Source organism: Moschus berezovskii, chromosome 2 (genome assembly GCF_049115385.1).
Source record: "Moschus berezovskii isolate FMDL1 chromosome 2, NW_MosBer_1.0, whole genome shotgun sequence".
NCBI classification, from domain to species: domain Eukaryota; kingdom Metazoa; phylum Chordata; class Mammalia; order Artiodactyla; family Moschidae; genus Moschus; species Moschus berezovskii.
Window position 1 is genome coordinate 10570773 of NC_142461.1, and position 27276 is coordinate 10598048.

General features: G+C 58.2%; 1 protein-coding gene across 3 annotated transcripts in view; it reads right to left on the minus strand.

Moving 5' to 3' along the window:
• Positions 1-26773, minus strand: part of AHDC1 (AT-hook DNA binding motif containing 1) — a 66348-nt gene extending 39575 nt beyond the window's left edge. The window contains exons 1-2 of one of the 3 annotated variants that reach the window (XM_055397159.2): positions 26745-26773; positions 25958-26055 (exon numbers count right to left, since the gene is read on the minus strand). The gene's annotated coding sequence lies outside the window, so the exon portion shown is untranslated. Of the gene's footprint in view, positions 1-25957; positions 26255-26299; positions 26725-26744 lie in introns of those variants that run through there. The other 2 variants (XM_055397158.2, XM_055397160.2) reach the window with 2 other exon arrangements.
• Positions 26774-27276: the final 503 nt, after the last annotated feature.

Below are 27276 nucleotides of genomic sequence, written 5' to 3' on the forward strand. Positions count from 1 at the left end.
CCGCGCGGCCCGCCCTCGGCTCCCCCCACCACCCCCGCCCCACGCCGCCTCCAACCCGGCCGGGCAGCCACGTCGGGCCGGGCGGGGGGCCCGGCCGGCCGCCCCTTCCCGCGCCCCGGGCCCAACGGAATGCGTGGCAGCCCCGGCCGGGGGCTATTTTCAGCGGGAAGGGGAGCGGCCCGGCCTCGGTGTTTTTTGGCTTTTTCCTGGCCCCCGGCCCGCCAGCCCGGGCCCTCGGCTGCCCGCGGAGTGGAGAGGGGGGTCACGTGGCGGGGGGAAGCTGGTGGAAAGGGAGGGCCGCCGCGATCCGGCTTGGGGCTCGGGCCCCGGCCCAAGCCCGGGAGGCGCCCGGCGGCGGTGCGGACCTGCGCTTCTCGGCCGAGGCCGAGCGGCGGGATTATTAATAGCGCGCCTGGCTCCAGCGCGCCCGCTACCTGCACGCCCCTCCTCCGGTGAACGCGGGCGGCCAGGGCACTCCCTCCCCAGCGACGGACTCAGGCCTTACTGGATGGCGCGGCTACGCACCAGTGGCCAATCACTGGCCTCGATTTCCTTACCTGTAAATTGGGGATGAGCCTTACCTGGCTTTACAAAGGGGGTTACGGATATAATAAGGTTTTGCTCGCCGTATGCCTCTCCTTGGCCAAAAGGCCTCTCTTTTGGGAGCCTCAGTTTTCTCGTTCATAAAATGAGGGAGTCCGAAAGGATTCTTAACAGAGGAAGAATCCCTTATATTTGAATAATGCATTTTCACTTAGAACCCACTTGAGCTCATGGACTACCCAGGGGCAAGAACCAACACGGGGCACTTGCCCTGTATAATTTGCATGCAGTAAGCTCATTTAATTAAAAAGTTCCCATAAAGGAGGTAATGTTCCTTTTTTGCTGACGAGGAAACTGAGGCTCAGGTAAGGTAAGTGACCCACCAAAGGTCACAGAGTGGCAGGAGCCAGAATCAGATAAGCTCTGGCTCCAGAGTCTGAGTAACCACTGAACTAGAGTGCCCTGAGACAAGCAGGACAAACACTCTCCTCTTTTCATTGAAGGGTAAACTGAGGCTCAAAGCCATATGCCCCAAGTTGCCTTTGGCCAGTTAGTGGCAGAGCTGAGCATCTAACACAGATTTTCCAACTCCTAGTCTAATGCCCTGTGCAGCACTCAAGCTGTTCAGCTCCTGCCCTGGGGCAGCGAGTGGGGCCCTAGGATGGGATCTAGAAATGGGCACAGAACTGTGTCCAGGGCCCTGAGGGATCACGCTCTGCTCCCAAGGGTCAGGCCCAGACTCCCAGGCCCCCAAGATTCACTAATCCACCAAATTCTAGACGTAGCCCAGCCTCCCCATGAGGGTGAGGACACATGGGGGTGAGGAAAGATGACATGCAGGGGTAACAGCCTGGGGGAGGGCCTGGAGTTGCTTCCTGTCCCCCTCCACTACCCCTTAGCAAGGAAGCACAAAGGTTGGCAGGCCCCCTACTCCGCCCCGGAAACCTGGCAGTTTATTTCTGTCTCCAGGCCCCCTGTTTCCACAGAGTCAGTCCAGGAAGGCTGGCAGCAGCTGGCTTGGAGGGGTGGAGCTCCTGCTCCCTCAAGGGTCCAGCTGCTACCCTGCCCCACCCCCACCTGCCAGACCAGACCGGACTCCAGAGTCAGAGGTGACGCTGGGAGGAGGGAGGGAGGAGCTGGAGGGCAGTTGGTCAGGACTCCAAAGGAGGGACACCCCGCCGGCACTACCACCGTCCTCCTCCCAATCCGGAGCCGAGATGCTCTCCCAGGATAAGCCAGGCTATACCCAGTTCAGGTCTGCTAAGAATATAACCTCCGGTGTGACCAGCTCTATTTACTCCAGATCATTCTGGCTCATGACTCCTCTGGACCCTGGTCCCAAAGAAAAGCCTGCTTCCAAACTGCCCAACACTGGAAGAATATGCACTCAATGTGGTAGAAACTAACTACCGGGCACTGGGAATGTGGCTAGTTGGAACTGGGATGTGCTGTAAGTATAAAATATACACTAGCTTTTGAAGTCTAAATATGAAAAAAAGAATATAAAATAGCGCAATGATTTTTACAATGGTTTTATGTTGAAATGATTATATTTTCGACATATTGGGTTACATAAGATATATGATTAACATTCATTCACTTCTTTCTTTTTACCTTATTTAATGTGGCTACTAGAAAATTTAGATTCATATGTGGCCCGTATTACATTTCTATTGGACAGTCCTGTCCTAGATCATATGGTGTTCTGGCTTTGGACCAAGACTTTGCTTGCTCTAGATCAATATCTGTGTGGCTTTAGCTCATCCACTTCCCCATGTTCAGACCACAGCCTTATGTGTGGGTCTAAATCTTACCACCCCACACCAGCCCTCCCCAGCTTTCTGTGAATCTGGCTCAGCTAGAGATTATGCCTTCGTCTGCTTGAAAGCATGATCGAGTTCATTTATTGATCACCAGTTCCCAATATCTAGATCCAGCAAGAGAGTGACTCTAGATCACCCAGTCTTGTTTGCTTAGATTACTGTCTAGTCATATTTGAGATCTAGCCATCTACAGGAAGAATAAGGTTCTAGACCAGGGGTTGGCAACTATGGCCCAAGGGCCAAATCTAGCTTGCTGTTTGTTTTTAGGATTCAAGTTTGACTGCTCATTCATTTTATGCACTATGAATGCTTTCAAGGTACAGTGGCAGAACTGGGTAGTCGTGACAGAGACCCAATGGTCTATAAAGCCTAAAACTTTTACTATCAAACTATTCACAGAAAGTTTCCAATCCCTATTCTAGATGACCAACAAGTCCCACCCACCATAAATCTAGATTCCTGCCTGAGACATGGCCTAGTCTAATCCAGAAAACCTCCCCCTAGATGGTACTGCTGATCTGGATCTAAACCAGAACCTAACACGCACCCATGCTGTTTGGGTTCCAGATTCCACTCTGATCTCAGGAGATGGGCCTCAGTACTCTTTTCTGGGTTGGAAAGGGTGTTCCCACTTCCAAACTTTCCTAGAGAGATCAAGGCCCATTGGCCCTTGTCAATGGCCTTGGGAAGGGGGAGGGAGGGTAGATTCCAGAGACAGCACTGGAGGCCGAGTCAAAGAGTCAGGGGTAAGCTCTTCCTGCCAAGGGGGCAGGACATAATCAAGCCAAGAAAACAGAATAGCCCCTCCCCTTCCCAGCAGGCTCCAGAGCAGGTCACTTAGCTAGGGGTCATGTGTCCAACCCGCTGGAAGCTAGACAAGGCACCTGCAAATGGAATCGTCCCCTACAACCACCTGTGCCCATCATCTCAGGACTCCATGGCGTTACTCTTGCGCTGCTTCTCCATGGCTTTCTTGAAAAATCCTCCCACATCTACTCTCCTCTTGCCACTTCTCCTTCCTCCATCCTAAAATCCTAGCCTTTAACCTAAAGAGCTAAGATCTCAAGCTCCAGAGCTGACACAGCCAAGCTTCGATTCCAGCTCTGACTTTGACCAAGTCACTCCACCTCTTTAGGCCTCCTCAGCTTCCTCACCTGTTAACAGAATAAAACAATGGCACCTGCCTCATAGGGCTGTTAAGCAGACTTAACAGGATTATGATGTATATAGAACTTTGCCCAGCACCTGGCCCATAATAAGCATGTAATGCTAGGGATTTCCCTGGCAGTCCAGTGGTTAGGATTTCATGCTTCCACTGCAGGGAGCACAAGTTCGATTCCTCATCAGGGAACAAGATCCCACATGCCGTGGCATGCCCCACCCCCACAAAAAGCATGTAATGCTAGCTGCTATTTTTTCTATTACTGATGATCTAGCTTGTTTCCATGAATGGTCTTTGACAAGTTTGTAAACCTCAAGCAAATTTTAACCAAAATGTGCTTTAGTATTTTTTCTGAAGAGGTCCATCATTTTCTCAAAATGGATTCTTAGCCCACAGGGTTAAAAAAAGCGGGGGGTGGGCAGCTTTAGTTCAATCCAAATAAGGAAACAGGTACAGAGGGAAAAGGACTAGCCCTGGGTTCCTCAGAAAATGAGAGGCAAGGGGTACCCTGGTGGACTTGGTGTTTTCACTGCTGAGGGTCTAGGTTTGATCCCTGCTAGGGAAACTAAGATCCCTCAAGCAGCACGCGGCAAGTTCAGGAAAAAAAAAGTAAATACAAGGCAGACCCAAGGCTAGCACCGAGAAGTAGGGTCTCCCAGGCCCTACTCTGTCCATTAGTCCAAGCGGTCTTTCTGATCTGACTTCTTCATCACTTCTTGCCCAGTCAGCTATGGCAGTCCCCCAGAGGGCTCCTCACTTCCAAATGCCTCCCCTGAATCTGCTCCACCTAGTGCTAGATTCTTCTTCCTCAAATCTCATTCTCATGACACCCGTGTCCCTGCTCCAAAAACTTTTAAGAGCCCCCCACCGCTGAGGACGACATCAAGGCTGAGGCCTCTATGCTGATATTCAACAGCTGGATGGCCAGCTCTGGCCCTGCAACCTCCTCACTGTTCTCTCTTGTCTGGTCAGCCCTCCCCCTCCCCCATATTCTCCATACCACCCCCACACTCACTCAGTTCTGGGCAGCTTCTGCTCCTCTGTTCAATCATGCAGTGTCTCAGGGCCAGCCTGCTGCTGCCCCCGCTCTGCCCTCAGGGTTGCCCCTGGGTCCGGCCACTTCGAACTCACTCTGATCAGGCCATGCTGAGGTATGCTGACCACAGCTGTGGCCCTGGAAGGAGGCCTCTGCCCCTCCTCTCCAGCTCAGCCCTACCCTGAGATGCTGACCCACCTTGGCCCCTGTCTATATCCACCCCCCACCACCCCCTACCCCGCCGCGATTAACCTCTCTCTCCTCTAGACTTTCAGGAACAACACTCTTCTTGTCACAGGGAGTCATTAGGAGTCAGGCGCTGCAGCCTGTCCTCAGAGTCATGATACCAAGGTCAGATTCTTTTCTTTGAGCCTCAACGTCCTCATCTATAAAATGGGAACCGCAATACCTACACCTCGAGTGGTTCTAATGAAGGATAAATGCCTCATAAACTGGAAGGCACTTTTTTCTGCTACAACCTGTTCTGCAAATAATGTTATAGCCATACAATAATTCTACACAATAGCTTCCATTTATAAGTTTTCTTAAAACTGCAACCACCCCGTAACCCTGGCAGTCCCCAAGCCCTTCCCATGTTTTGTTTTTCTCCTTGGCATGTATCACCATCCAGCAAACCATGTATCTCACTGGCTTTCGTGTCGTTACCCTCTGAATATAAGCTCTTTGAGGGCAGCGATTCTTATCTACTTTGTTCTCTGCTGTGTGCCCCAGAAAAGTGCTCGACTCTAAGGGTGCACGTCGTAGTTGAGGAATAAATGAATGATCAAGCACTTTCTACGTGCCTGGCACTGAACGAAGCCCCCCTCACAGACGGTCTTGTCTTAGGCGAGAGGTACCTCATTCTGAGAAGGAGGCATCAAGCAACTTGCTCTGACCACGTGGTAGGAAGTAGCCTGACTAGAATGTCCAGGACCTGCCCTCTTGATCACTGTGCTCTATTTCCTGTCCAGATGGGAGGTTATTTCTATTTCTACATTAGCTAGGCCTCTTGAATCTGTCACCCTTCCTGTCTCCCTGGGGCTGTCACTCTCCCTGTGCCCCTGAGGCCTCCAGCCCTCCCAAGCCTCTTTCTGACCTCCCTCGGCCATCGCCTGCCACTTCTCAGTCCTCTGCCATGCTGCGTGCTGACCTCAGGGCCTTTGCTGATGTTGTGCGCTCTGCCAGGAAGGCACTGGCTTCCCATCTCTTTCAGCTCAGCCTATTTCTCAAGACCCACCTCTTCTTCCCTCACTCTCTTCCCTCGGTGGTTTACTGCTGGGAAAACCCACCAGAGAGGCAGACGCTTGGTCCATTCCTCACTATCTGCCCAACCTGGAGGCTCTGCCCACATCTGTCCCTTTTCTGGCCAGGTCTCTCCCTCCTTCCTCTCCTGGATCACGGCCCCCATCTCTCAATCGAGTTTAAAGCTTTGTAAATCAAGAGCCTGGCTTTTGAGTCTCTCAAACCCCAGCTCCACCTCCACTAGCTGTGTTTCTTTGGGCAGGTCACTGCACCTCTCTGGACCTGTTTGCTATCTGCAAAAGGGGGATGACGTGATCCCGTCTCGTAAGCTGACTTGCCCAGCACATAGTAAGCACTCATCACCTATCAACCTGTGATCAGGATGTCGTGCCTCCCCATTTAGGCAAAGACCCTGAAAACCCTCAGCCTCCTCTTTTTCTCCTCTCTGAACAGTCCCCCGCCCTCTGAAAATGACTGATGAAGATAATAAGATCACTAACGTGTATTGACTGTTTATTATTTGCGGTGAATACAGATATGTCTGGCACCCAGCAGGTGCTCAATATTGCTTATTATTTGTTTATTTATTTATCTGGCTGCGCTGGGTCTTAGTTGCGGCACGCCGGATCTCCGACCTTTGTTGCGGTGTGCGGGATCTCTAGTTGCAGCATGTGCGATCTAGTTCGCGATAAGGTGTCGAGCCCAGGGCCCCCGCATTGGCAGTGTGGAGTCTTAGCCACTGGACCAGCAAGGAAGTCCCCTCAATATTACTTATTGAATAAATGAGTTAACTAGTTTAATCCTTAGAATACCCTTTGGGGAGGGCACTATTATTATACCCATTTTACAGACAAGGAAATGAAGGCCCAGAGAAGGTAAGTGACTCGTCATGGGTGGGATTTACACCTAAGCAGTCTGACTCCAGAGCCGAGACCCTCACTGGCCTCCTCATCCTCACTATTCCCATCCTGATCTGCTCCAAGGCCAGCCCCAAGGGCAGGTCCCTTTCTCTCCCCAGGTGCTGAGCCTTCACATCTAGATGGGTGCCCACTGGGCCCCGGACGCAGAGCTCAAACCCTTCACATTTTGTCTCATTTGAGCCTCACAAAATGCTGTGAAGTCAGTGCCATCATTATTTCCCAATGACAGGTGAGGAGGCTGAGAGCGGAGTTCAAATAACTAAGGCCACACAGGATTCCAAGTCCAAACTCTCAATTGCGTCGGATTTATGCTGTTTCTCTCCCACTTTCTTACACAACTGTTGCTAACTGGTCACACATGCCTGCCTTGTTTTTCCAGTCGGTCAGACGGCAAGCTCTCTGAGGGCTCAGTTTGAAGCCAGCGCTTTCGTCAATGTCTCCGTGTCCCCCACCCCCTACCGTGGCCAGCACTGTGGCTGCAGGCCCACGATCTACAGAGGCTTCCTAACTGCTGACCTGTGCCTCCCAGCCAGGCCCACTCGGACACTCTGCCAGCTTCCCCCACAAAGCAGCTGTTGATTTGTGGACTCTCTCTTCCCTGTGAGATTTGGACTTGGTGAGTACGGGGCTGGATCTCCCTTCAACTGAGGCTAGAGGCTCCCCGAAGATGCCACATCTCTTGGGAATTCAGGGCTCCCCTCTCCCAACTAGAGCATCAAGCGGGTGGGATGGTTAGGGTGGCTCAGAACAAGGACTAATGGATCCCAGTGTTCCAAGTTCCAAGGCTGCTCCACCAGGTACTGGCTGTGTGACCTTGGACAAGTTACTTAACCTTTCTGAGCCTTACTTTTCTGATACGTGAAATAAAGATGATACTATACAGCTACCATGATGACTAAATGAATATCTGTTTATAAAGTTAGACGAGTATCTGGGACACGGTAAGTGCTATGTGTTTGTTAAATAAATAAAAGTAGACTTCCACCTAGCCATGGAAGGGTCACCCTGGTAAAGTACGGTGCGAGTGACAAAGCAAGCCCCAGTTCCAAACAGATAACCAAAGACACTGAGGGAAATGGAAACTGGCGGCAGAGACCTCACACCCCGGGAAGCCCCTGGTGGCAGGGACCCACTCCTCCTCTCCCCACATCCTCAAGAGCCAGAGGACCCCATTTCCTGGCCTCTTCAGTCTTTGGGACCTAATCCCCCTACCCTAAGCCCTCAAGCCACTTCCCCTCCCTTCCCTCTACCTATTAACTCTTTCTATGCAGCCAGGTTGATTATAGACAGAGTCCAGGCCCGGCTTTCCTTCCTTGCTGTGTGACCTTGGACAAGTCACTTAGCCTCTCTGAATCTCACTTCCTCCTCTCTACGGGGGATAATCCTCCCCTGGAAGTCTGTCCTAGAGATTAACTAATAACTGACATCACACCCGTGGATGTATTCACAGGTATCTGAACATGTGAATGTCTCACAGGCCTGAACACACGGGATGGGCGAGCTGTTTGGCACCACGGTGGGGAAGGGAGCTGCCATTTAAAACTGACCCACACTTCATACAAGTTTCCCCAACGGCCCGTAAGCACCACTTAGGTTGCAAGCCAAGCGCCCTGTCCTTTAGGCCACAACCTATGACGTAACAATACAGTTCTTGGGGGGCAGGCAGGGGCTCCATGTCAGCCTCTCTTCATGAAGTTACGGCATCTGAGGCCCTAAGGCAGGCCTGAGGGGAGAGGAGGAAGAAGTAGGAGGGGCTACCAGTGAGGGGGGAGGCGAGGGCCCCACTTCGGAGAACTGGGGAGAACGGAGAAGACCCCTGGAGTGAGGGGCAGAGGGGCAGGCCCCCAAGACCACTCAGTGTCCCCACTGCCAACTTGGCAGTTGCCTGGCCTGGCCTTCCACCCTTCCGAAAAGGAAGAGGAGCCAGCGGCAGGCAGCAAGTTACGATAGACCATTACCCGCCGTTAATTAATTAAAATAAACAGCAAATTAAATACAGCAAAATTAAAATAGCACAGGAAATTAATTCTCTGCCAGCCCCACCTCACAGGTGAGATGCTTAAAGAGCCCCTTGCAGCCAGGATCCCGGGCAGCTGGGGGGGGGGGGTCACTAGGACTTGCCTTAGACCACAACTCCAGGCAACACCAAGTATCCATGAACCCAGCCACCCATGGGCGTTTACTGGCTCCGCCACCCTGAGACTGGCCTCCTGGCTCCTGAATCTCAGGGGACTCTAAGGCCTGGGCCACATTCCTGAACCCAAGCCCTGCTCCTCTGTCAGTGGGCAAGAAGGGTCCTGATGCCCTCTGGGCCAGGGACTGGGCACTGTGCCCTCCTGGGCACATGGCCCACATCTGCCACCATACAGGTCAGGGCAGGAGGGAAGAGGGACCTTGGCCTTCTCTTCTGGGTTCCCTCTGGGGCTGGAGTTGGGTCCTGGTAGAGACCTCTCCCTTTTGTGCAGGGCTCCTGGCCCCTCATTTGGAATGCCCAGAACCTCCTCCGGGGAACCCCTCATTTTGCTCCTTTCTTTGGCAGAGAATGCTCAGGAAGTAAGCACTGCTGAGGCCCAGAATCCCATGTCCAGCAAAGCTGGCTAGACCAATCCCAGGACATGATATTGGAACTCCCTCCTAAACAAGACTAAACACTTCATCCCACAGATGGGGAAACCGAGGTCAAAGAGGGCAAGGCATCTGTTCTCCATCACCCCATGGCTTCCTGGCAGAGCCTGGAGCTGAGTCTCTAATGGACACATTCCACGTCACCACCAAAACATGGCATTTCTAGAGTGCGGCTCAGTCCCGTGCTGACCTCCCTCTTAGCCTGGCCACCTCAGTCCTCCTTCCGTGATCCCATCCCACGACCCCCCTTTCCTGTGTTCCACACAACAGGCGGATTAGACTCCTTGCCCTTGGGTTGTTGTTCATATGGTTCCTCCTTGCTGAAGTGCCTTCTCCCACCTCTGCCTGCCCAAGGTCAACCCAGCCTCTTTAGGGTCCAGCTCAGTGCCAGCTCCTCTGGGAGCCCCCAGAGCCCTCCTGCTCCCTTCACCTTCCAGGGTGCTCTGCCCCCACCCCACTCCCCACCCTCTGCTGTCCACGTGAGCTGTGGCTGTGGCGTGTGAGCTTCCCGAAGCCGCAGACCACCTCACCTCTGGGCCCCAGCACTTGGCACGGTACTCAGCACTCAGTAGGCGTGCAGTCTCCTCTTCATCTGATTGCCCTGCCATGTCCTTCTGGTAACTGACAACAATGGCTATCGTTTATTGAGCATCCACTATAAGCCCAGCCCTTGTCCTGCCCCATCCTCTCATGATGGACCCAGGGCACAGAGGTTGTGTGACTTCCCCGAGGTCACCGCTCTGAAGCTGGACCCCTACCACAGGGCCTTGCTCCTAGATGAGTCTCCTTTCCTTCCCACTCACCTCTTCTAGGTCAGACCACAATCATCTCCACACCCTGTCCTGTCACTGAAGACTTCCCGTGACTCTGTGAGGCCACTGGACAAAATCCAAACCCTTAGGCATGGCCTCTGAGCTCTGACATCTGGCTCCTGCCCTCTTGGCAGTGGTTCCTCCAGTCTCTGAACATCACCTTGGTTTCCAGCCTACCATACCCTCAATTCACTGGTAGGTTTGGCATATACTGTTGCTTCTCCTAGAACACCCGCCCGATTTCTCCTCCTGTGAATCCCTACTCATGTCTCAGCATCGAAGATCAAGGGTTACCTTAACAATCGAGTCAGACGAGACAAGCAGCCAACAAATTGGTCACAAAACCGAGAGCTCGACAAGGGAAGGACCTCTGTCACCACAGTGTGTGCGTGTGTGTGCTCAAGCCGCTCAGTCGTGTCTGACTCTTTGTGACCCTGTGGACTGCAGCCCGCCAGGTTCCTCAGTCCATGGGATTCTCCAGGCAAGAATACTGGAGTGGGTTGCCATGCCCTCCTCCAAGGGGATCTTCCCGACCCAAGGATCAAACCCACGTCTCCCACAGTGCCGGCAGATTCTGAGCCACCAGGGAAGCCCGTCTCCACAGTAGTCCCAAAGCTTAACCCATGATCAGTTCTCCATCAACATATGCTGAATGAATTAAATGGACACTCCGTGTATTATTGTTGACTAAACAAGAGAACTGACCGAAGAGCGCAAGGCCCCAGTATGCAGGTCTGGAGGTGGAAGGGAAGAGCCTGAGGCCAGGGAGGACGTGATGAAGAACAGTGACAAACACTTCGGGGGCTGCTCTGCGGCAGAGCCACCCTCTTGGCAGAGGGAGTGTTTGTGAGAGACAGAGGAAGGAAAGTGATGGTGTGAGGGAGGCTCTGAAGTATGTGTGTGCGCGCACGCATGCATGTGAGAAAGTGGTGGGGATGTGTGCGGGGGCGTGTGTGCGCACACGCGCTGCATTTGTGAATCAGTCTGTGAGCAGCGGCGAGGAAGGTTGTGCAGGGGCGCACGGACGTGGCTCGTGGGTCTGGGAAGGAGAGCCCGTGTGTTGTCCTTGTGTGTGGGGGTCTGGGTGAGGGAGCGAGGGTGTGGGCCACGAAGGCTGTGGTGCTGGGGGCTGCACATGCCTGTGGGGCGGGGGGCAGTGACTGAGGGAGACAGCCAGGAGGGGGACACCTGAGGGGGGTGTGAGTGAAGACCTGGCAGCGGCTGGGCGTGGAGGGCGTCGTGAGCGTGTGCAGAGGAGCCGGTGTGCCCGTGAGCGTGCACACTGAGGTTGGGGACGGCAGGCTCTGCGGAGGGTGTGGCTGCCACGGCCTCGGCCACGGGCCCGGTGCCAGAGGTGGGGGCTGGCCCTGGGCCCAGGGTGGGCGGGGGGGGGCTCTCTGACTGAGCAGAAGATTCCTCAGAGTTCTCCCCCGAGCCACAGGCGCCGGCTTACCACGTCCCCAGGCAGGCAGGTCGAGCAGGAGGCCCAGATGTGTGTGTGCGCCTCACATGTGTCCACAGCGAAACCTCTGGGCATGTATTTGTCTTTGTCTGTGTCCGGGTGTGCACGCCTGTGCTTGCGTGCGCGCTGCCGGCTGTGTGTCGCTGCCTGTCTTTGTCTCTGTCTGTATCTGGGCCTTTGTCTCGGTGTGCATGGCTGTTGGTCTAGGCCTGCCCACAGGACTGTCTTTTTGGGGTGGTGTGTGCGTCTAGGTGTATCTGTGTCGGTGAAGCGCTGTGTGCCCTTGAGCTGTGCAGGTCTCAGGAGGGCTGCCAGCATGCCCTGGACCTCCTGTTTGCGTCTCTGATGGGTGGCCTTGGTGTGAGTGAGAGAACTGTTGTGCTTTTGAGGCTGTGGGTCTAGACCGCGGGGTACCCCAGTGTGAGTGTGTGCTTGTGTTTCTGTTTGTGAGACTCTGGCCACGCATGGTAGTGTGGAAATGCTCCTGTGTGCCTGTGGGATGTGTGTTTGTGAGACCAACGATCTGTGTGTGTGCCTCTGTGTGTGGATGCGTGTGTTGGATGTGAGGGTGTGAGGGGTTTGTCACAGACTGGTGAGCAAGTTAATCTCAGACTCCGTGACACGTGGAATAAAATCACGCTCCCATAATGGGATCATTCGTCTTCCTGTCCAAGGAGAGAACCAACTCTTCACCCTCCGCCCTGGGGGAGCCCGTGGGGCCAGGGCCAGGCTTAGGCCCCCGTTCAGACCCCCTTGTGGCCTCAGCACCCCACCCCCACCTCTCCTCTGCCACGCCAGGCCCATTCTGCCTCCAGAGTGCCCTGGTGCCCACTGCGGGCTGGGCTAGGCTCCAGGACATGTGATGGAGCCTTAGAGGCCTGTTCTGGGCCCCCCCAGCCCCCCCACTGCTGAGGAGGGCCCTGCCCCAGATGGGAGCGGGGGGCGTTGCAGGAAGGAATCTCTGGGCCCCTCCTCCTCCCGGAGGGGAGGGATGAGCTGCAGGCCCGGCCGGGATTTTCCATCTCTCAGCAACAAGATTCCTGGTGAGCAGGCTGCGGGGCTTGGCAGGGCGCCTGCTGGAGACCCGCCCTCACCCGCCAGGACGCCTGGGTCCCTAGGGCCAGGCAGCAGTAGGTTCCCTGGGGAGCTAGGAGGGCCCCAGAACTCGAGGCTACAGCTGTCCAGACCTATGGGAAAGCCAGACCTTTCCGGGCTCCAACCCCAACCATTGATGATGGCTCCCCGGCCCCCCAGGCACAGCGCCACCCTTCTCCTGGCATCTCCCCAGCTGCAGCCTTTGCTTCAGAGGGCCCTTGCGGACCAGCCACCCAGCACCATCCACTCCCTGCCTGAGCCTCCACACACACCCAGCCTGTGTTCAAGACCTCACCTCTGGGGTTTGAGGGCTCCCAAGGCCAGGGCTGTGCTGCTGACCTCATTGGGGCTCCTGAGGACAGGGCCATGTGTCCCACAGCTGTGACGTCCCGCTTGTTCTTAGCATTCCTTCCTGACTGAGCAGTCAAGCACCAGGCAAGGATTTCAAACCCAAGGCTGGGGAAACTGAGGCAGCAGAGCCTTCTGCCCTGCCTGCCATCATGAATCAGAGGCCACATCCAGGAGTCTAAGACGCACAAGTTCTTAATTCTGCTCAACAACAGTGGTGGCAACTCATTCTTCCCCGTAGGGGGTGCATTTGCAGGACGGGGGAGGCATCTGTTGGAGGGAGAAGGGAATGAATGAGCCAGGTGGACTCCCTCAACCCCCAGTCTTGGACGAGCAGCCGGAGAGCAGGTTTGGTTAGAGATTAAGGTCGAGGAGAAGAGAACTGAGAGGCTCCAAGATTTATGAGCCTAATTCTTCTCCCTTAAATTCCCCTCCAAGCCCCCCAGCCCTAGCCTGGTCCCTCCAGGGTCATGCTGTGGCCCCAGGCCAATGTCAAGGCCCTAACCCATCCATCAGCTGTTGCCAGGGAGTTTCCACCCCAACGGGTCCCAAAAGGAGAGGGCTCAACTGACACACAGGGCCCAGATTGATGGGGAAGGGGCAAGGCCCTAAAGAAGCAGCCAACAGCCCCCTGCACCCTCCCAGAAGGTAAGGGCTCACAACTTCCAGGGAAGAAGCTAGGGCTGGAGAGTGGGGCCCAGGAGGAGGTGACCTCCCAGCCCTGGCACCACACCCAGCCCCACCCTTCCAACAGGCCAGGAGACCTGGGATGGGGGGGTTGGGCTATAGTTCACAGGGTGTGTGGCCTTGGGCAGTTGCTGGTCCTCTCCAGACCTCAGCCTCCACATCACATGACGCAGGAAGTGGTTTGGATCCCAGGTGTCCCCCCTTTAGCTCCACTCCCTCAGGGCTAAGCCTTGACCTCTCTCCAGTCCAGGGCTGTCACTGAGAATCTGGGCCAGATGGGGTGAGGCCTCGTGGTTACCTGGAGGAATCCCTGAAGGCACCCAACTCAGAGCTGAAGAGCCTCGTGATTCCCCTCACTCGACCATGCGTCTGTTTTCCAGAGGAGTGAAACTGAGGCCCTGAGAGAGCCTTGGGGTCTGCACCAAGACTGAGCTTTACTGGTGGGATGGTTAAGAGCATGTGCTCCGGGGTCAGAAAGACCTAGATTAAAATGCCAGCTGCAACAGGCACCTGCTGTGTGAAGTCCCTTGCCTTCTCAGCCTCAGATCCCTCATCTGTAAGATGGGCAATAGTGCCTTCCTCCTATGGGCTGTTGAGTTGAAATGAGAAAAAATGCACGTAATGGGCTCGGAGAGTGTAGCAAACGCTTCGACAATGGTAGCTATCCTGACTGTGGGTAGTATTAACACAAAGCCAAGTGGCCAGGGGGAAGAGAAGGAGGGGTCCCGACCTGGCTCATCCTCTGGCCCAGGAGGGCCAGCCAAATTCCTCAAAGCCCCCCAGCTGTCTCCCCTGTTCGTTAAAGGCCTCTCATTAGTGAGCCTGGGCACCTGCCCCTCCACACGCAATAAGCCTCATTAGTGTCTTAGCCCCAAGCTCTGAGCCCACAGTCTGTGCGTGTGCACGCGCGGGCAGGTGGGGGGCTGCAGCAGGCCGCCAGCCAGGAGGCAGCATCCCCGCCAACCACACCCCTGCCTGTCATCAGCAGGGCCCGTCACCACCCGGCCTGTCACCTGCCTGCCTCGCACCCGCACCACCTGTCACCCACCCAGCTCGTCACCCACCCAGCCCATCACCTGCACCACCTGTCACCCTCCCCGCCTGTCACCGGAGCTGCCTGACAGGCATCTGGGTGGGGGGATAGGAGATGGGGAGGAGAAGACCACAGGGGTATGGAGCTGGGGGCCCCAGAGACCCTGTAGGACCCCCACTTCAGCTCGGCATCCTGCAGCATCGCCATGGCAACCTCTCAGCCGCAACCACTTTCCCAAACATCCCCCACCCCACACACCCCCCCACAGGCCCTGCTCTTAGCTGAGCTGAGGCTGAGAAGAGTCTTGAGTGACAGCAGAACGGGGCAGGAAGGAGGCGCTCATCGGCTGGCTGGCCTTGGCCATCCTGCCCTCCCTGGACTCGGTTACTCCATCTGCAAAATGGAGGGGCTGGGGACGGGGGAGGTTCCTGTGCGGTCAGTCACTCCTTCCCAGCCTGGATGTGCTGAACCAGTGGCCAGTCAACCTGTGAAGCCTGGGGGGGAGGTGGGTGGGGTAAAAGAGGACAGGGGATTCTAGGTTCTTCCATACGCCTTTGCCCCTGGTCCAGTCCAGAGAGGCTGGACCTCTGGCCCAAGCTCACACAGCCAAAGAAGAGGAGCAAGCTGCAAGGGAGAGGACCAAAAGCTGGAGCTGATGCCCCCAGGGGGTGACCCAAGGTGACCAAGGGGTGTTGAGTTGGCCCCCACCTCCAAGCTGCTTTATTTATAAAACCCAGCGCTCCAGACCCAGCAACAGCTGCAATGCTGCCCCTCCAGGGGGCACAGGCCGCAGTGGAAGGGAAGGGTGGTGCCTCCCCCAGGAGAGGGGCGCCCTGGGGTCCTAGGCTCCCTCCACTGCTGGCCAGGGCAGGGGCTGAGGTGGGAAGGGGGTGTCAGCCTGTTCCTTCCCTCCCTGCCCCCATCCTCTCCTCCAGGCAGGCGGCGATAGGATTACTTCTGCATGACTGCCCGCTCCACAGGGTTCCTGAGACCCTCCTGCCTGCAGCAATCTTTAAAATTCCTCCATCCCAGCCGCGCTCCCTTTCTCCCCATGGTGAAGGCTCCAGCTCCTACCGCAGTGTGCCCGCGGCCGCCACTGCCGAGCCTGCTGGAGGCCCAGGCCCCTGGACCCATCCTCGGGATGTAGCCCGGTGTCCCCTGGGACCCTCTGAGACCAAGGCCCTGGCCCATCTCCTCTGGACCTGGTGTCCCTCCAGCCCCAGAGAGTGCAGCTCAAGCTGGGGTCGGGCCTGCCAGCGGCGCCAAGGCGGAAGGGGCACATATGCGCAAACACACCTGCTGGGTTTCGACGTGCCCGCTCACGTCCTCTGCTGCCAAAAACCTCCGATGTCCCCACCTCTGTTCTAACACCCCCTCCCTACCTCACCAATTCCTTGCTACCCCTGGGGTGGGCAGACAGCTGGGCCAGGCCAGTGCCTGTGGCTCCCCAGGGCTCAAGAGGCAGGCAGAAGATCGATCCACTGAATTTTTTAAGGCTCTAATGGAGCCTGCATCCCAAGACTTGGGACCTGGGACGCGGGTGATGTCTCAGGGACCCCTCCCTCGGCACTGCAGATGCTTCCTCTTTCAGGTCTAGGGGGTCAGGGCACCTTGCTAGGAGCCTTCACCCAGCAAGAGAAGAGGCATGAGCGGCCCCTGGGGAAGAGGTGGGGTTGGGGGGCTATGAGCAATATCCAGAGCCCCCCTCACCCCAATCTCCTCAGCCCTAATGCAGGCAGAAGCAGCTCAGCCTCTAAATCACTTCCCTCACGCTGCCCTCTGAGGCGGATTCTGTGCATCTGTAATTAGGGGGTGGAACAGATGGTGGAGATTCCGTTTAAAATCATGCATCTAGTAAAGTAACCTTCACTGTCGGAACTGACTCCCAGGGAGACCAAGCCCTGAGCCCGGATCTTGTGGGGGGGGTGTTTGGTGAGGGGGTATCAGGGCAAGCCAGCACCTTCCCCTTCTTTTTCCCTGAAGTCCCAGGCCTGATGTCTCCTTCAGGTGAGCCGAGGAGGAGGGGGATTTTGGCAAGCACCTGACAAAGTGCAGGCTGGGAGCAAATCCCCCTGCCCAGCCCCGCGCCCCCACCACCACCATACATGCCAGAGTCAGGGCAGGGCTGGGTACTCAGAGTTCTTGGCTGAGAGACCAGGATGACCAGGTGCCAAGAGCCCCCAGAGAGGCCCCAAACCCCCAAAGCCCAGGCCAGGGTGCCCAGAGCACAGGGTCTTGGGTGGGGCAGCTTTGAACCAGATGTACAGCCTCACTGTCCAGGAATGAAAGGCCTGGGGCAATGAGGCGGGGTGGAGATGCTTCCCCAGGCAGAGGAGGCACAGGGAAGCGGGGGAGGACCGGGCAGCAGAGAGAGAGACAGCACAGAAGGGTGGGCCAGTGTGTGTGCGCATGTGTGTGTGCAAGGCTGAGCCTATCCAGAGGGGGTTTGGTGGGGGGGGGCGGGCTGGGAAGAACAAGGGAAGCTGTGCTGGAATGTGCGCCAGTGGGAGTAAGGGCTGCAGGCTGAGGTGGGGGTGCAGGGGGTGCAGGGCAGAGCTGCTCTGAGGGGTGAATGGGTGCAGGGTTGTGATGGAGCTGGGGCTGTGTGTGTGCGTGTGTGTGTACGAGTGCAGGACTGGTCTTTGGAGAGGGCTGGAGGCTGTCCCTGGGCCCTTGGAAGGCAGAGGAAGGTGCTGAAGCTGGAGCTTGTTGGGGATGTACAGAGGACCGCTTGTTTGAGATGTTGTGGGATGTGGGGTGTGTGTGTGTGTGCGTGCATGTGTGTGTGTGTGTTGCACATGCATGCCCGGGAAGGTATGAGAAGCTGGGGGCACACTGCCTGTTTAAAGATACAGTAGAACTGAAGCCATGTTTGTGTGTCTGGGGTGAATGGCATGGCCACAGGAGGCGTTGTCATTTGAGTGGCTGTTGCAGCAGCCTGCGTGAGGCAGTGTGTGTGTCTGTCTGTGTGAGGGGTGGGAGCTGTGAGTTTGGAAAGGTGTAGGGAGCCGTACTGGGGTGTCTATGGACATGCTGGGCTCCAGCTGGGGGAAACGTCAGGGCTGTAGGGAGAGTCTGTGGTATCTTGTTAGGTGTCGGGGCTCTGAGAGTCTGGGTGTGTGGGAGGTATTAGGGCTGGAGTAGGGTCCTGGGTGTATCTGGGGAGGTGCTGGGGTTGGAGAGGGGAGTTGATACGTTTGAAGATGTGGTAGAAGCCATGTGTGTGTGTGTTGGGGTATTTGGGGATATACTGGGGGTCATAAAATCTGAGTTTTCAGTACTAGAGCTGTGACTATGTATGTTGGGGGGGCAGGCGTGTGGTGTGGTGTGTTGGGGCTGAGAGTGCACGGAGCAGCAGATATGAGGAAGGTGTTGGAATGTGGAGAGGTTGTGTGTTTGTGGAGAAGCTGGGGCTGTGTGTTTGGGGGTGTTGCCGCCGTTGAGTGGGGAAGTAGCTGTATACTCAGGAGGCGTGAGGGGGCTGCAGTTGGTAACCCTGCTGCCCCAACAGGTGGGGGGGCTGCAGGGTGAGGTGGGGTACCCCTCTGAGAAGGTGAAGGGCAGAATCCTGGCCTTTGCTCAGGGACCCACCTGGGGGCTGCCTGCTGCTAGAACCCCTCTGCTGGGGCAGGGGGATGCCTGCCCGCCCTCAGACCCCCACGTGGGGGTGTCAAGACTGGCTGTCCATCTGTCTCAGCCTGTGCCCAGCCAGGCCGGAGGAACAGAGTCGCTTCCTCACTCCCTGGGGTCGGGGGTGGTGGTGGGGGGCGGCGGCAGCGGATCCCAGCCCACCCATCTGCCTTCAGATGGTCGAGGCAGGAGCCTCCACAAAGCTGCCTGGAGGGCATCGCTGTGTTTGAAGAGAAACAGGCCGGGGGCTGGGGGCTCTGCAGAGAAAACAGCCCTCACAGAGGCTCCTCTGCAAACCACTGACGCCGGGAGGGAGGACAGGGGAGGGTCTGTCTGTCCTTGGGCATCTGTGTGGGTCAGCGCCCGACTGTGCGCCTTGGAGCCCCAGCTTCGCACGTGTTCATGGCGGCGGCCTTGCCTTGGAAAACAGCCCTCCCTCCAAGCCAGGCTCCACACTCACAGGCTCACACAGGCAGCTACCCCTCCCACATGCACCCTGCCTACACCCCCGCACACACGGCCCCCACACCTTCACATCTGCAGAACAGTGCACCCTAGCACACGTGTACCTGTGCCCCAGGGTCCCAGTCCTTGCATACGCGTGCCCATCACACCCCACCCCACGCTGCAAAGCCAGGTACGACCACACACGCCTGTCACATATACATGCCTACACACATACATACCTGACAAGTAGCACTCACACCCACACGCCACACACCTCGGATCGCCCTGTCACACCCATAGCCCATCTCAGATGCATTCAGTCTCACACACACCGTAATAGACACTCGCCATCCCTTACACCTGCATGTATGTGCCCAGGTTTGTACATGAGCACACACGCATGCACACACACTCTCACCAGCTCTCAGCTCTTTTACACCAGCCAGGTGATCAGTGTTCAGGACAGGCCTTGTCACTTCCCAGGAGGGCTCCCACTGGCTCAGAGGGCCTCCACTCCACCCAGCCAAGTCAGAGTTGGGGGTAAACCCCCTCCCCTGCCCCCACAACACCATGGCTCCCTGGGAACCCTGATCTTCCCCTCCAGAAAGGGTCCTCTCTCTGCTGTGGGGTGACTGCTGCTGTTGTGTGAGTGTGACTGTGTACAGGGGTAGGAACAGGTCCTGAGAACCCACGATGAGTCCTGGGTGTCACTGCCCGTGTGGTTTTGTAAAAAGCTCAGGACAAGCTCACTGGGTTCTGTTTGTGAGATTCAAGAGGAGTGTGAGAGCCACAAAATGTGTGTTTGCGAGTGTTTGTGAGGCCAGGCCTGTGTGGACAGGTATGAGGACGGGGCGGGGGGGTGCACTTATCTGAAAAGACACACACCCGGTGCGTGGGGAGGACTCTGGAATATTTCCTGAGACAAGAGGTATGTCCATCTGCGAATAGGGGTCAGGGCCAGGAGAGGTGCCCTCTGAGACTCCCTGCCCCCACAAAGAGATCAACAGGGAGGGTCTCTGGGATCTGGAGAGTGTGTGTGTGTGTTTCTTTCTCTCTCCCTCTCTCCCTTCCTGACCTCTTTAGCAGCTGGAAACTGAGCTGGGGGTGGAAGGAATGGAGAATTGGCTGGCCTGGGGGTTTGGGGAGGGAAGCGGGAGAAAACACCTTCCAGATTCTCACCAAATCCTCGTCTGTGGTTTGCAGCCTCTCTCCCCCCCGTCTGGGTCCCTCTCTCTCTATCTCTCCTGCCTCTCTCTCTCCCCGTATCTCTCCTTCTCCTGTCTCAGTCACCTTGTCTCCTTCCTTGGATCTCCCTGCCTCCAAGTCTCTCGTCTGTTTCTCTCTCCCCAGACCCTTCCATGTTTCTGACTGCTCTCTCTGCCAGCACCTCTGTCTGTCCGTCTCTCCCTGTCCTGGTCCATCTGTCCGTCTCTCTCCGCCTGCCTGTGCGTGGGTGTCTGTGTCCATCTGCTCTGCCACCCATCTGTCTGGTTGTCTGTGCGAGTCCTTCGGAGGGTACCCGCTCTCTCACCAAGGCACCCTCCCCCAGGTCAGCAAAGGCCTCTCCTGGCTCAGAGGGTGGGGAGGGGGGTGCGGAGTTGCAGCTTCTGGAAGCTTCAGTAGCAGCTGGGCTGAACTGGGAGTTCGGGGCCAGCCAGCTGCAGAAGTGGTCCCTCCCCTGGGCTCCCAAGCCAAGGACCCCAGAGCAGAGAGGAGAGAAAGCAGGGCCTCACTGCAGCTGAGTCTGTGTGTGTGTGTGTGAAGAGGAGGCAGGGGGCCTCACTTTGCCCTCATTTCACTATTTCCCCCCCCAAAAGCCAGGCCCTGGAGGAGAGGAAGGTTCTATGCCCACCTTCCTCATTCCCTCACCCATGCAAGAGAAGCTGGGGGATCCAGGAGGAAAGGGTTGGGGGATGCCAGGCCTTGGGTAAAGGAGGGGCTGGAGCCGCAGCTTCCTGTCAGCTGGGTGGGAGGGGGGCTCCTCCCCGCCTTGCCTCCCTTCCAGGCAGTCCCTGGGGACCCCTTCAGTTCTGGTCCCAGCTCCAGACACGACATGAGGGGCTGCACATGCAGTTCTCATCAGCTCCACAGGGGCCATTCCCACCTCCCAGCTGCCCTAGAGCCTCTGACCCATAGGGATATGGCAGGCAGAGTTGGGGGTGGGTGGGTGGAAATCACTTGAATGTCTCCCCCCTTCCCCAAATGGAGGTTGGTTCTGGACACGTAGAGATCATGGCCCTGTCGAGGCACTGGCCATCCTGAGAGACCCCAGGCAGTCCACCTACCATGGCCAGCCCAGCACCTCAAACCCACATATACACACACTGCCCCCCCAGCACCCACAGCCCAACGCCCCCATTCTGTGGCCCAGTGAATCAAGAGGGCTTAATAGGAACCCGACCCCAGAGACCTGCCCCCTACCCTGACTGGCAGCGGCCTCCAACAGGGTCTCCCGGCAGGAAGCCAGCAGCTGCAGGAGGTAGCCCTCAGACCCCTCTCAGGAGGCTCTGTTCCCCCGACTCCCTCTCTGAGAAGAGCTCCCGGTCCCGATCTCATGCTAGATGGGGAAACCGAGGAAGGGAAGGGGACGACATAGTCAGGAGCTCCTGAGACCCTGGGGTGGGGTCACAGATGACGAGAGGGACCCACAGGGGCAGGACCTGGCTCCTTCCTGACCCGCCGTGGGCAGAGTCCATGTTGGCTGCACCCTCCACAGGGCGCACAGCCCTGTGCAGCCCTGCCGCTGGGCCGAGGCCAGGGGCTGGCTCCCTCCCTCCAGAGCTCTCCTTGCCCCTGGCTGGGCCCCCTCCCTCTCCTCGCTTCGGAGCAGCCCTCCCTGCCCTCTCCCTCCCAGCTCTGGCGCTCTCATCCTCAGCTCTTGGAAGCCTGACTCACTGTTTCCCTCCTCTCTCCCCTCCCTCTCTCTCCCGGCAGGCAGCGGCGCCTCCCCCTCCCCTGGGGGGGCTCTGGCCACAAGGGTGCCCGCCTGCTCCTCTCCCCTGGCTCTGGCCCCCCCCCACGCACCCAGGAGGCCCCCCTGCAGCTGTTCCAACTCTCTAACTACAGAGAGGTGGAGGGAAAGAGCCTAGGTCCCAGTTCTGGCTCTGCCGCCTCTGACCCCTGGCAAGCAGGGGCTGGGGGGTGCTCTCTGGACTGGGTTTCCTCCCGTCAAACAAGGAGGGGAGGGATGCAATTGCATGGCACCCTGGTGCCTCTAATGTTCCTGATATTCCCCGCTTTTAAAAGCCCAATACCTCCTGGTACAGAGCGCCCACAATCTGTGGGGCGCTGTACCTGCCTCCAGCCCCGCCCCCAGGTCCAAAGAAGAGCCAGGCTCCATCCGCAGACATCTGGGCAAAGCAGTAGGGAGACCCTGCCCTATGGGGCAGCAGCCTCACTCTAGTGACCCTTGGAATCCCGCGGTCTCCCCGTTCTCCCTCCTCCTGTGGGAGTCGTCCCTTCTCCCCCTCCCACCTGTCTGTTCTCCTCCCTCTTCCCTGAGACATTTGCTTGTCTCACCTCAAAACACAATCCTAGCAGCATTTGATCTTGGGTGAGAGGCTCTCAAGTGCCCGCTCATTTCGGTCTTTGAGGTGGGAAGTGGCACACGCCTAGGCCTTCTAGGTCCCCTGGACGCCCTGTCTCCTGGGGTATGATCCTGGCTCTTCCTGACTGTTTTCTCTGCTCCCCTTCTCCCCGCTCCCCCCCATCACCATCTTTCCCTCTCTCCACCTCGCCTGTGACTGTCTGGGTTTCTTTCCTCCCCACCTCCCCCCACCCCAGCTCTCTCCCTGGGGGGCCCATCTGCTGACATTAGCAACAATGTTGCCCTTGCTCCCCCCATTCAGTTCCCAGCTCCACCCCATCCTGGCTTCCCCCTCCCCCCCCCCCCCCCCCGCTCTGTCCCAAGAGACCCAAGGGACCCAGTGACAGAGCTGGGCTCCATCCCATAATAGTGAGTCTGCCTGACCTCACGAATCAGACCAGAAGCGCCTGGGCATCTGGTACGAAGAAGGCAGGGCACCCTGTGGTCTTGGGTGGCTGGCATGAGACACAGAGCTCTGTATTCCACAAACCAAAAAAAAAAAAAAGAAGTTGACCTGGGGTGGGGCAGAGCGGAGAAGAGGGGAAGTGGAGGGGATCAGGTTTGTCTGGAGGAAGCCCCTGTCCAATGAGGAACAGAAGCGACAGGAGGCAGTGGCTCCAGCCAGGGCTCCAGGCTAACCTGAAAACCAGCAACATCCCCTGGGGGCTCTGCCGGTCCACAGCAGCAACCCTCCCTACCTTAAAAAAGGGTCTTCTGCCAGGGAATGTCTACCCCTCAAGCCTCCAGCACAGGCACACAAAGCAGGTCAAGATCCCATTTCTTAATCTCCTTGAGAGTCCAAATCCATCCTCGCTACAACACACCTCCACTTAGCTCAGCAGGGGGTTCCAGAAGCCTCCCAGCCAAAATCTAACCGGGTGGAATGTGGTGGGGGGTACAAATCCTCCAGCTCCCAAGCCCCCTCACCAAAGGCCCCATCAAGGGCTGGGGAGCAAGGCAAAAGTCTTGGAAACCACACACCTCCAAACTGAGAAGCACTGCTGTCCATCACAGCACCTGGGGGTGTTGGGGCTCCGGGCCCCCACGACCCTGTTCCAGACCCCCCAGCCCAGCAAATATAATAAACAGCAAGCTCTTTTTCTTTATGACATCAAATTCCTCCAAGCCCAACAGCTCCTTCCATCACTACCTCAGCCATAGATCACATTAAAAACTCACAGAGGGCAACTTAAACACATCACATTTGTTTCTCTCTATATTATTTCAAAAGTAACGGCATTAAAAATGGATTTTACTACAGAAAATAAATATCAGCACGTGGGCCAGGAGCCCAGGAAGGGGGAGAGAGCCCACCAGGAGAACGTCCCCTGAGGGCTTGGGCACAGCTTAGGCGCTGACCAAGGAGGTGGCTGAGAGGACAGACTAGGGGCAGTGGGGTGGGGGGGATGCCTGGGGAGGGGGCAATACCTGCCCACCTGGGCACTTGCCCCAATGCCAGGCAGAGAGGGACAAGAACCACCAGTTTGAACTGGTGCCCACTGGCCCCCCAAAGCTCATGCTCTCACTGATCTCTGCAACCTCTGGAGGGTGGGAGCTTTGGGGCAAGAAGGGGGTTGTTCCAACTATTGACACAGCAGAAGAGAAAAAAAAATGAATTCAACTTACTATCCAGTTTGATTTTCCATTACTATAAAAATAAATATACATCTGTTCAAAGGAGGGAGATGGCAAACTGCAGGCACATGCCACCTGGGGGGGGTCCCCCACAGCTCACCACCACAACCCAGCCTGCCCCCCAAAGGCAGCCAGGGCGGGGGGTGTGGAGGGGGGGGGACTGACTGGTAATCTTTCACTTACAGCCCCAGCTCACACAGCTACACACACCGGGCCACACGGAACAGGAACAAGCCAACAATAGAAACACCCCAAATGCTCCTGGCAGGACTCTGTCCACGCCTGGGCACATGCCCCCGCCCCGCCGGCGGCGGCGGCAGCAGCAGCAGCGGACAAAATGTGGCCACCCTGACCCAGAGGCAAAGCTTGTCCTCACACCCTGAGCTCTGCCCAGGGAGCTGGGGCCAAGTCCCGCCTGACACCAACTGGTCCGGCGGGAAACGCCTGCCCAGCCAGACAGGCATAGGCCCCCCAAGGGTCCCTCCTTGTGCTCAGGGACCAGGCTGGTGCAGGCTGGCCCTGCCTCCCAGGGTGACGCCTGGGCCCAAATTCAGCTGGCCCTGCCAGTCAGGCACTTGGTGCAGAACCCAGGGCACTAGGCTCAGCCCCTCCCAGCCCGGCCCCCGGGGCCCCCAAGCTAGCAGGGAGGGGGGGACTCCCCACCCCTCCACATCTGGCCCTGGCCCCCAGGGTCTGCGGTAGAGAATTCCCGCCCCCGCTGCTCCGTCTCCCTCCTCTCGCTTGGTGCCCGCTGCCCGCCTCGGGGACAGCCCCAGCTCCCGCCTCGGGCCAGCAAGGCCCACATCCTTCCTCCCTCGGCAGGCCCCTGCGCCTGGCAGGAGGCTGGGGGGTCAGGCTGCTGGGGAACCCCTCCGGCTCCCATCAGTCTTCATCCCCAGCCCCCAAACTCTCTGGGTTGCCGTCCCTTTTCCTGTAGAACAGGAAACAAGGTTATTTCCTAGACTCGGAGCCAGCCCCCTGCCCCTCTGGCTCTGCCCGGGGACCAAGACCCAGCAGGGGAATGCGCCCGGAGCCAGAAAGCGGAGGGATTCAGCGATTCACCCCCCAGCGACTGGCCCAGGGGGCTGACAGCTGTCACTCAGCACCCCAATCTCTGGGGAAGAGGGGGCCCCCGATTCAATCAGAGCCTCAGAGGAAACGCATTGATGGGCGATTATTTATTTATTTATGCAAAAGTGAGCCGACTTTGTTCGCCAGGTAACCGGGCACGCGGCCCAACCCCTCCGGCCCCGGCCGCCCCCAAATCCCTGCTCCGCCCCACACCCCCTCCGGGTCATTAGGTCCCCGCCCCTCAACTCCCAGAGCACAAGCGGAACCTTGGGATTTGGGGGCTGGAGGGGAGGGGCTCCTCCCCTCCGCAGTCTCCCCCTTTCCCAGCGCCGTTCCCAAAATCCAGCCTTGTTCTCCGCTCCCACGGTCCCCCCCTTCACCCACCCCCCCACATTCTCAGCAAGCCGGAGAGCAAATTGCAGTTTGAAATCCAAAGACGGAGGGAGGGGGAAGGAGGAGGGGGCGCGCGGCAGCGCCGGGCGCGCACCTCGCCCCCGAGCCGGGGGAGCCGCGGGGCGGCCAGGAAACCCGAGAACCCCCCCTCCCCGCCCCCCCTTCTCATCCCCCTCCCCCTCCCCCTTCCCGGCGCTGCCTGCCAGGCTTCGAGCCGAGCCCAGCCGAGCCGCGGGCCCCGGTGGAAACAAAGACCGATCGCACCGCGGGCACCGCAGCCACGGGGTCCGGCGGACCGGACCGGGGCGCGCGGAGGGGGCGCGGGGCACCCCCGGGGCGCTGCACAAAAGAGCCCGGCCGGCCGGTCCCCAGCGGGGGTCTAGGGCTGGGGAGGAGGCGCCACTCACCGGAGTGCTGGGCTGCCGGCTCCGTGGGTCCGAGCCAGGCGAGGGGCTTCGGGGGGCGTCTGTCTTCCGGCGGCGGCAGCGACGCGGGCGCCGGGCAGCTGGGGAGAGGAGTCGTGGAGGAGCCCTGAGCCGCCCGCCGTTGCTGACAGCATGGCTCGCGCCTCGGCTCACATTCTCCGCCGCTAACTCCGCTGGACCCGGCCCCCCAGCTCCCGCGGCGCCCCCCACCTCGATCACTCCTTCGCTCTCTCTCTGCGCCCCCCTCGCTCCCCCCACCACCACCACCGCGCACACACTCTCACAGCCCTGGACACCCCCGCCCCCACCCCCCCAACTGCAAACCTGGGAGGGAACGCGCCCCGCGTAGTCCTCCTCCTGCTCCTCCTCCTCCGCCCTCCTCCCTCCCGCTCTCTTCTGGCTGTCTGTCTGTCCCTCTGACTGTCTCAATCTCTCGCTCCCTCTGCCTTTCTCTGCTCTCAGAGCTGGGTGGGAAAAGGAAATGAGGACAGAAAGCAGACGCTGGCTTTGGGTGGTGGTAGCTGGATTCCCTCTCCCTCCCTCCCCCTCCTCCCCTCCCTCCTCCTGCCTTCTGCTCTCTCCGCGGCGAGCGGGGCTGAGCGCAGCCTGGCGGGTGGCTCGCGTTGCCCGCCCGCCCGCCTGTCTGTCTGTCTGGTCTGCCTCGCTCGCTCCCTCCCCTCGCCGTCTCTCGCCCTCGCCCTGCCTGCCTGCCTGCCTGCCTCTCTCCGTCTCCGCCGCCGCCGCCGCTGCCTCTGCGAGCTCGCCTTACCTTCGCCGCTCACCATCCGGAACCCCAGGGGGGAGCGCGCGCGCGGCTCGCCGGGACTTGTAGTCCCCGCCTCGGCCGCTCCGCGCGCGGGGCGGGCGGGGCGGCGCCGCCAGCTCCGACGGCGCGGCCGGGAGCCCGCGGCGGGCACCCAGCGCCAGAGCCCCTAGGGCGACGGCGCGCGTCCTTTCTTACCAAAGGGGGATTGCGTTCTTCCCCAAGGATCACCAACGTTTCCCACGTTCCTCGTCCCCCCGCTGGGGGTCTCTGGCCGGAGCTGAGGTTGCGGGTGGGAGTGAAGGGGCGGGGTCTGAGAATGGAAAAAGAGTAGAATGGGGGAATCGAGGGACTAGCTAAAAGGGCCTGAGACTTTCTGGGGGCTTCCCAATTAAATGAGAGAGGAAGCGGGAAGGGGAGACGGCCGGCTCCCTGAATCTGGAGGCGTTCTCCCTTCATGAGAAGGTTTCCTATTGAGTAAAGCGCAAGGGTTGATGGACAGAGGGCTGCTCCAGAAAACTCAAAGCCCGCCCGCACC